The following is a 10,891-nucleotide window of genomic DNA, read 5'->3' on the forward strand; positions in this document are numbered from 1 at the left end:
TAAAGATTATATTTTTTTCAATCATTTTTCAGTTACAAATTTAAAAGACCGTGGAAATAAAATTCTAAAATCTCTAGAAATTATTCTAACAGATCCCGTGGAGACTGTAACAGACAATGACAAAAAACTTATGTTAATGACTATTTACCACGACGATAGGAGAACATTGTGGTATGAAAAAACTTTCCGCGAAATTAGGAACAAAATTTTATTGGAAAAACATAACTCGTGATATAGCAAAATATGTTAAGATTTGTAACAAATGTCTTTTGAACAAGGTTAAACCAAAAATTAAGAACACATTGTTATAACTCCAGCACCCTGTAAACCGTTTGGTGTATTAGTAATTGATACAATAGGGCCCCTACCTGTGTCCAAATATGGTAACAAGTTCGCACTTACCATGATTTGTGACATGACTAAATATTTGGTAACAATAGCTTTAGGTACCAGATAAATCAGCAAAAACAATTGCATCTGCAATTTTTGAAGGCTTTATTTTAACATACGGCACAATGAATGCCATAAAATCAGATTTAGTTACGTAATTTAAAAATGAATTATTTGAAGAACTAACTAAACTTTTAAATACTAAATATAATTTTTCAACTGCATACCATCATGAAACTGTTGGTACAATTGAACGTAATTATAGAGTTCTTAATGAATACTTACGTGCATATTTACACAATACTTTTTCTGACTGGGATATTTATTTAAAATACTTTACGTTCCTACACAATGCAACAAATAGCACAGTTTTCGGCAATAAATTTTTTCCCTTCGAGTTAGTATTTGGTAAAAATGCATCTTTGCCTCATGAATTGCGAAAGAAAAAAATTGACCCACTTTGCAATGCCAAAAACTATGCTAGAGAGATTAAATTTAGAATGCAGAAAGCACATAAAATGGCAAAAAAATATTAGGTGCTTTGGTTTAGAAGCAGCTTCGGCTCAAATTTTGTTCAGACCTGCCACGCACTATGTATTTATTAATCAAACTAATTAGGTAATCATGCATTTAACCAAAGGATTCATCGTTGCCACCGCGTCGCACTCGAAGGCTGTTCCGAATTGCGGCATATACATAAAGCTCTTATTAATCAATAACGAATACCAAACGTCATTTCTAACACAATATAATTAAGCCACTGCATAAAATAAGACACGTTTCTAAGTTAAGTGAAAATGTTCCAACACAAAATCCTCTGTAAAGGCAAAGGATTCACCTTCAAGCCAAAAGTTATAATCACTCAAAGATTCAAGAAAGGTGCAATGAAAATGAAATATATCGGCAACTTGCGTTTCATCAAGGTATTGATTAGTGCTGGAGGTCTCAAAGCTTAATAACGTTTGCCGTTCCAAGCAGTCCAAAGCTGTATAGTAACCATCGGAACTATAGAGCAAATCTGATTTATGCCAAAGATCAAAACCCAAAGTGGCAAAATAGTGGAAAAGTGGGCGTTGAACTAATAAAATAGTAAAATTTAAAAATGGCGCAAGAAATAGATAGGATGATTGCAATCATCAAAATTAAAATCACTGCGTTGCAACTGTACATTTAAGAAACGATCCCATTGCTCAGCCATAAATAAAGAACATTTTTCTCTTGAAAGCGTGAAGTATGATAAATGTACGTGGCTAAAGCTGCTTTTCGGCTAAAATGTGTTTTAAATACGTTCCAGTTCCAATACTCTGATAACAAATCTTCAAACCTGACCTGCATGCGCTTGGTGGCCGAGAGGCTTTTCCCCAACTAACGCCCGACAAAAAGTCTATAATTCGTTGGCTAATACATCCACAGTATGTGTGCTACTGTTTCCACGAATCTCTGATAGTTTCCTCCGCCATTCATACATTGAAAGACAATAAACATCCTCATCAGCGTAACAAATTGCATTTTAATGCGTTCAAAGAAATGCATACGATCCTGGTAGTTATATAAATATGGCAAAACAAATGATTCTTCAGCATAAAATGATGATTCATTTGATAATTTCATCTCCTCATTCATAGTTTCGTTATAGTATCCGCAAGCGTGAGCAAAAAAATCTTCGCACGGATCCACATCTTCATCAATGATGTTCAACATATTGATAAGCTGCAAATGATAGAGACGTGAAATCACACGACCCGTGCGTACCTTCACCTCGTTCGTGTGACATTGACCGCATTGATATTTTAAAAATAGTAACAGAAAAAGAATAATCTTTCGCGCGTGGTTTTCATTCATCTTCCGATGATATCGTATTAAGTTCGCGATTCTAAGTTTAGAAATTTTAATCTACAAAATTCCTTAATCGTTTTACTTTTTGCATAGTTCGCTGCTTTTGCAATTCGAAAAATTATAAGAATTGTAAATATTGTGACGAATACTAGCAACACTAAGGGATACTATCATCTCTAAGCAGTTTCTTGTATGCACATCAATAAATCAATCATTATGTTTATACATATGTTTAATAAAAGCAGCGGAGAGCAACGCACAAACACATGCATATATCTGAGATACTCCCAAAAGTAGGCAATAATCTGTGCAGGTATCACTCACATATACACGCGCATATGAGAAGCTATAAACGTAGTTATAGCTGGTAATTGTATAGATGGTAACTAACTAGTAAATTCTAGAAATAGAAGCGCCTATAAATACGGCAACGAGGAAACCAAACAGTATAAAAGCAGTAACAGTTGAGGCACGAAAATCAGTTTGATTTTAGCAAGCTATCAGTTGCGCAGTATACGTTTTATTTTCAAGTAGTCTAATAAAGACAATTTTTGCATTATTCAATATTGGAGTTATTTATTCAACAGCTTAGTGATTCCAACATTAGTAGAAGGTTGCAAATAGGAGGAATTTCAGTTAATTCGTTACAATATGTATATAAACATATTAGGGTGCTGTTTATTTGTATAGGAAGAAAATAAATTCAGGTTCTTTCTAGATCTCTGTATGGATTGATTAAATATCGGAGCCAAACAGTGTACAGTAGATTTAAATACTCTATTATGTATACAAAACAATCAATTATTTCCTTGGCATATCAAATTATCTACCTTTGAATCATTAGCGTAATCATATATGCGATACTCCTATACTGCTACAAAAGGCTAGGTACAATCCCAAACATCAGAGTGCCGATATATTTTTCTTGTCACACTTATGCTGCTACAATCACAAAAATTTTACAGGCTGTCTTGTTTTGATTTCGAATTCAAAACACATTGCGAGCATTTTCTATTAGCAATATAGGAGTATTACATATATGAGCGTAATTAACAAGGGCCCTAACCAAAAGAATTTTCGAAAATTTCATTTTTTACAGATTTTTGTACTATGTATTAAAATACACCTCCATTAAAAATTTGGGCGAGTCAGAACCAATAACAACGCAGCTATCCAACTTTCAAAAGGCCAGTCCCACTCCCGTTCCCACTCCCACTTCAACACCCACTTCCATACGCACTCCACTGCTACAATCTCTACCTGTTTCACCTCAATTCCCTACCGCCCCTGTTAAAACCATCATTAATGCATTCTGTCTAGTGATGGCTCGATATTTCGCTATTGGTGATTGCATCGCCGCTATTGACAAATCGCTAATAGCTATAGTTATTGCAATCCAAATATATCAGTGATTGGCTATTTTCCTTCATTCGATTATTTTGAATGACAATCACCTCTGGCAGAATATCGCCAATAGCGATTATAGCGATTACAGCGATTGGCGATTTTCCTTCAGCATGAAATTCTAATACTAATAGCAGCGATGCAAGCATCGATAGTGAGATATCGTTCATCATTGCTCATTTGTGTGCTTTACTTTCCGAAACAGCGAACGGAACAAAGCAAACTTGTGCAACAAATAGAACGACGACATTGTGAAGTCGGCTAGAAAAGCAGCCACGTGGTTTGGGTAATTTTTACAGACAAGCGAAAGATCGAATTCAAAAATAATCAACGCAAAGATCAAAGAGACCGCAAGGCACAACTCATTCAAGAGCAATTATCGAAGTGCAGAGGTATATAGAAGAAACTGTAATTGCACGAAAAGCTGATCCTTTTTTATGGTCGCAGAAAAACAATTACAAGTATCCCAATCTATCTCCTATAGCTCGCGAAAAGTTGGGGTGTTTAGGAACATCGGTTCCCTGTGAAAGACGTTTTTCTCAAGCCGGCCTTATTTTAAGCGAGAGAAGAATGCGCTTAGATGATGAAAAGGCTAAAATGCTTATCTTTTTAAACGCCAATCATAAAATATAAAATTCGTTATATTTTGATTTTATATTTAAGTATTTATAATAAAATAATTAATATTTGTCAAAATATTAAACAAGCAATATAAGTTAATTTTAAACCTTTAATTTCATGAAATGTATAAAAGAAATGGAATGACTGAATTTTTTTGTTTTTAATTACACTATGTGACGCCAAATAGACACGGGTCTTTAGACTTGGCCTAAGATTGATTGCCTGTGTTATTCATAAGTTCATACTTCTAGGCAGTAGCCGTTAACAGTTTTATAAAATTTGTGTTTTTGATGGTAAAATAAAAGAATTATAGAAACATATATCACTCGTCTTATTGTAAACAGATTAACTCAAAATTTAAGGTTTTTGGGAGAACGCAATTCAAGATTTGTCATATGGTTTGTATATGGTTGAATTCTCCGGCTAATTTCTAGGGCACTGCAGTGGGTGGCTAATTTTCTGCTAAAGAATATTTTTATACTAGTTTGAAGAATTTGCTATATTTTTCCTCTGTATTTTTCATTAAAAATTGATTCACTTTACTGTACAAATTTATGCAGCCAAATACAACTTTCAGAATAAATTCATACGGAGTATTTCTGAATACATCGGTGTAGTATAATATAGTAAATAAATCATGTTTTTATGGTGTTACATATACAGATTTATTTCGGGTTGATTCATCTTACATTTAAAAATCAAAGCATTTTCAATTAACAAAATTTATAAAACAAACATGCATATACATATATTTCAGCTAGTTTCATCTCATTGAGTGTAATACGAGTCTGAACATATTGTCGTCAGCCAGTTAATAATATATATCATAACATCTCAGAAAATTAGAATTTCACATTACATTAGTTTACAATTAAAGGTATGTACCTTTCTTTCTTTTTTCTTTTTTCTTTTTATTCCAATTTTGGTTCATATATTCTAATAAAATTTAATTTAGTATAAATTAATGTATAACATTCAATCTACTCTGGTAAAAAGACTTAAACATTCATTTTTTATATACAAGTATACAAATAATTGCAGATTCGCTTATTAAAGATAAATTAAAGCGATCGCCATAGCTGTAAAAAATAGCCATAGCTGTAAAAAATAGCCATACCTATATTCACTGATAGCTCAAAATCGCTCTTCTGTATGGAATCGCTTGTTGAAATAAAGCGATCGCTATAGCTATAAAAAATAGCCGATATTCAAAAATAGCCATATCTATTTTCACTGATAGCTCAAATTCGCCATATCGTCCATCACTAATTCTGTCTGCTGTCAATATTGAGAAAACACATTCTAGGGTCACGTTAAACTATATTTTTTTCTAACAAACTGAAAAGAGACAGAGTTGATGGGTTGTATTGCCAACGCCAGGCACAGGTTGCGGGGAAGGAGCGAAATAAATGAGCATTGGAATCTCTATTGGGACTTTACAATATTGTGGCGAATATTAGCATTTCGGTTCCTAACTATGCTGCTACTGAATAAATGCACAACAACAATAAAATAAGCAGCCACACTTATGTAAAAGTAAACATCACAGCAAGCAGCCACACATACATGTAGACAGCGAAACTAACAGCAAAGAGAATATTTCACATACATACTTACGCATATAACCAGAAGACAAAATGTGAATATCAGATACATACAGGAGAAGTAAATAAGCAGCTTTTCGCGAAAAGTTTAGACCTTAGGAGAAATATTAGAGGAAGGCAACAGAGAGTATAAAAGCAGCGCAAGCAGATTGTGCAAAATAAATATAAATAAAAAGTATATGAAATTTTGAGCCGCATTAAGTCTGGTTATTTGAGACAAAAAACAAAGTTTACCCTCTTCTTATTTAGGGAGTCTAAAGTGTTTGAAAGAACATAAAACAATTACATTGTACCTTGGCAGTTTAATTTGAACTAGTATCGCCTGTGGTCGAAATTCGACCAACTTGTATTTTTTTTCAACTCAGTCTATACATCCAGTGTTGGGGGTATTGCAATAATGTGTTAATAGTTGAGCAGTGAGTGGAAATATAGCAAACTGGTCTAACTTATTGGAAGTTCTCATTAAAATTTTGAATTTAGTCTAAGACGTTATACTTTCTACAAACTTTTCAAACGTAGTTATAACATTTTGGTATGGAGCTCCTTAAACAAAAATATAAAACATACATATGTACAATAAAATAAAATTGGCATAGGATTATGGTGAAACGACTTGAAATTGAATTGAAAATTTGCTTTTTCCACACCACCCGGGAGGTCCCCGTTGGAGCGCCACCGAAGTTAGTTTTGGATGCTCGCTTCCCCAGTACACCCATATAAACTACATATACATACATACATATATCACGCATTTTCTTGAATAGTGTCGTAATTCAAAAAACACGAACTATTAGTTAAAAACGAAGAAATGTGATAAAGGAATTTAGCTTATTTCACGCCACCCGTTAGGTATGCAATTGGCGCTTTGCCGAGTTTAATTTTGTATAAATACATACGTAATATGTAAGTGTGACACAAAACGAAAATTTCGGAAAGAATTGAGGGTACCTTCATAAATAATAAAATAAAAATATAAAAAATTATGTAAAGGGAAACAAGGCAGAGTTTACTAAAAAAATTTAAACGAAAGTGAGGTACCATAAAACGTCTGTGAACGATATAACAGCAAGATATAACAAACAGAATAAATAAATTATTCACGCAAACATATTTACTAAAATAAAAATAATTTCATAAATTTAAGCGACATAAACAAATTAGGGTTATGGGATCTAAGCATCCGATTAATGGGCATATAATATCCAACAAAGTAACAAAGTTAGCCTAATAATAAATATAGTAGGGTACATTGGGGTTTTTTTGTTTTTTTTTTGGTACAAAAATATTCAGGCAAGTGGCAGCTGCGACACAAACCGGGACACCCTAGCAAAAAACCGCACCGCCACCAAGAGGGATAAGAAAACACCATCGTGATGAGAGCCGGGACCTGTATACGCAGCCGTTTGATCCATATAAGCATAAAGAGGCCCACACTGAATCGGTAAACACTTCTGCAAAGTCGCACCTGATGAACCCCGTTATCCATATACACACCCTTACACTTCCAGATGAAGAAAGCAGACTACCGGGGGACACAAGTCACCCTGGCCCAACATCGATCTGGATACTGTCCAGATTCAACCAGTCGTACGTTATGTACGTCCTGCATGCGTTGTATCTTCACATGACACCTAGCCCCTCTTCAATAGTTATGTGGAATCTACGCCGCTAACAGCCTCTATTGTCCACCTTTGTTGAAACTGCTTTTTTCCTTGAAGTCCAGTTATAGGCGATCGCCCGTTGTGAGTGATCGCAAACTTCGAATGGACGTTAACACAACAACAACCTCTTATGGAAAAGTATTTTTGGATTATTTAAATTCTGAAATTTCGATTTTAAAACAGCAATATTGCACCTTAAGATACTTCAATAAGGTTTCGAGAAACATTAGTCAGAAGCCTTTTTTTCAGCAAGCGAAAATTCAGATGTCGAAACTCAGCAAAAAAAATTCAGAAATCAAAATTTAGAAGTTAAAATTCAGAAGTCAAAATTCAGAAAGAAATCAGACAGAAAAATCTAATGTTTTTTCCTTTTTATTTCTGAATTTTTTTTAACTGGAACAAGGCAACGCCAAAAGAAGGTGTTCTAACCAATCGAAATATTGAATATGTATAATATCACCAAATTGGTTGAAGCGCGCACAAATAATTCTATCGAAAAATGGCACAACGTCATTCGAAATGCGTTTGGGATAGAGTCTAACATATTCATTTCATAAATAAATTAAACAAATAAGGAAGGCTAAGTTCGGATGTAACCGAACATTACATACTCAGTTGAGAGCTATGGAGACAAAATAAGGGAAAATCACCATTTAGGATAATGAACCTAGGGTAACACTGGAATGTGTTTGTATGACATGTGTATCAAACGAAAGGTGATAATGAGTATTTTAAAAGAGAGTGGGCCGTGGTTCTATAGGTGGACGCCTTTTCGAGATATCACCATAAAGGTGGACCAGGGGTGACTCTAGAATGCGTTTGTACAATATGGGTATCAAACGAAAGGTGTTAATGAGTATTTTAAAAGGGAGTGGGCCTTAGTTCTATGGGTGGACGCCTTTTCGAGATATCGCCATAATGGTGGACCAGGGGTGACTCTAGAATTTTTTTGTACGATATGGGTATCAAATGAACGTTGTTAATGAGTATTTTAAAAGAGAGTGAGCCTTAGTTCTATGGGTGGACGTCTTTTCGAGATATCGCCATAAAGGTGGACCAGGGGTGACTCTAAAATTTGTTTCTACGATATGGATATCAAATGAAAGGTGTAAATGAGTATTTTAAAAGGGAGTGGGCCTTGGTTCTATAGGTGGACGTCTTTTCGAGATATCGCCATAAAGGTGGACCAGGGGTGACTCTAGAATTTTTTTGTACGATATGGCTATCAAATTAAAGGTATTAATGAGGGTTTTAAAAGGGAGTGGTGGTAGTTGTATATGTGAAGGCGTTTTCGAGATATCGACCAATATGTGGACCAGGGTGACCCAGAACATTATCTGTCGCATACCGCTAATTTATTTATATATGTAATACCACGGACAGTATTCCTGCCAAGATTCCAAGGGCTTTTGGTTTCGTCTTGCAGAACTTTTTTATTTTCTTCTACTCAATATGGTAGGTGTCACACCCATTTTACAAAGTTTTTTCTAAAGTTATATTTTGCGTCAATATACCAAACCAATTACCATGTTTCATCTCTTTTTTTCATATTTTGTATAGAATTATTGCATTTTTTTCATTTTCTCGTAATTTTCGATATCGAAAAAGTGGGCGTGGTCATAGCCGGATTTCGGCCATTTTTATACCAAGATAAAGTGTACTCAGACAAGTACGTGGAATAAGTTTAGTAAAGATATATCGATTTTTGCTCAAGTTGACATTTGTTGCATCATACCATTACTGGAGTTGAACGTTGACATAATTTACTTATATACTGTAAAGATATTAAATTTTTTGTTAAAATTTTACTTAAAAGATTTTTTTGTAAAAAGTGGGTGTGTTCTTCATCCGATTTTGCAAATTTTTATTTAGCACACATATAGTAACGGAGTAACGTTCCTGCCAAATTTCATCATGACAGCCAAATTACAGCTTGCATAACTTGTAAATTACCTTCTTTTAAAAGTGGGCGGTGCCACGCCCGTTGTCCAAAATTTTACTATTTTTCTATTCTGCGTCTTAAGTTCAACTCACCTACCAAGTTTCATCGCTTTATCCGTCTTTGGTAATGAATTATGGCACTTTTTGTGTTTTTCGAAATTTTCGATATCGAAAAAGTGGGCGTGGTTTTATGGTCCGATTTCGTTCATTTTAAATAGCGATCTGAGATGAGTTCCCAGGAACCTACATACCAAATTTTATCAAGATACCACCAAATTTACTAAAGTTATCGTGTTAACGGACGGACGGACGGACGGACATGGTTCAATCAAATTTTTTTTCGATACTGATGATTTTGATATATGGAAGTCTATATCTATCTCGATTCATTTATACCTGTACAATATACTGAGTATAAAAACGAAGAGGCAATAACAGAAACAAAACTGCAGCAATTTTCAACTGGAGGGGAGCCATATCGGAAACGCAAGAAAAAATATAAAGCCTTCGACAAGCGTTTGTTTAATATTGGAAAGATAAATACATGCTTGCCATTGCACACAATTTAAAATTTTAAATGGTACTACTTTTCCTTAATACCATATAACTTCCAAATAAATAAATACATTTTGAGATGAATTTAATGTTTTTTCTGTCGTCTAATTACTTTCTGAACTTTGACTTATGAATTTTGCCTTCTAAAATTTGATTTCTGAATTTCGACTTCTGAGTTTTGACCTCTGAATTTTGTCTTTCTGAAAAAAGGGTTCTGACCAATGTTTTCTCAAAAAAGGTGTTTCTGAATTTTTGTTTTCTGAATTTATGGGGGGGGGGGGGGGGGGCACCATATACATATTGCAAATGCTTCTTATAATAATTCAAAGCCTTACCTAAAATATATTTTTGCTATCACTTATTCCTTCAGTATTTAGCTCAGCGCTGATCCATATTTGATGGATTAGGGCTTGTTTTTCTCCTAATACCAGTCAAATAGCATGCCAATATTTTGTTCACTTTCCCTATTTAACTTTTGTTTATTAATTTTCTCTTACTACTTTTAATTATTACAAATGAAAAACTGATTTTGCAGCTACCAATATTTTCGATTAACTTACGCCCTATCATGTCTTACGAAAAATCGATAACTGTGACAACATCGTATTTTTTTGTTTATCAAATTGTTCTCTAATCGAATTATAGCCAAGTACTATGGCCTAGTTTTCGATAAAAGATGCACTAAGGAAAAACATTATAATTCTAAAGTAAAATCACAATATTTATCTAAATTCATATACTGTATTCGTTGGTGGTAACGTGCTCCGACAAATGGACGTTCAAGTCTCGCACAAAGCAACATCAACAGCTAAGAAAAACGTTGTTTCAATAAGAAATAGGTTTTTCCAAGCGGGGTCGCCCTTTGGCAATAGTTTTGCA

The 10,891-nt window shown here is 34.1% G+C and overlaps 1 pseudogene; it reads right to left on the reverse strand.

Annotated features, from left to right (window-relative positions):
• Positions 1 to 932: 932 nt before the first annotated feature.
• Positions 933 to 1,725, reverse strand: LOC137240832 (uncharacterized; annotated as a pseudogene).
• Between the last annotated feature and the right edge of the window lie 9,166 nt (positions 1,726 to 10,891).

Source organism: Eurosta solidaginis, chromosome 1 (assembly GCF_040869045.1).
Source record: "Eurosta solidaginis isolate ZX-2024a chromosome 1, ASM4086904v1, whole genome shotgun sequence".
In the NCBI taxonomy this organism is placed as follows: Eukaryota; Metazoa; Arthropoda; class Insecta; order Diptera; family Tephritidae; genus Eurosta; species Eurosta solidaginis.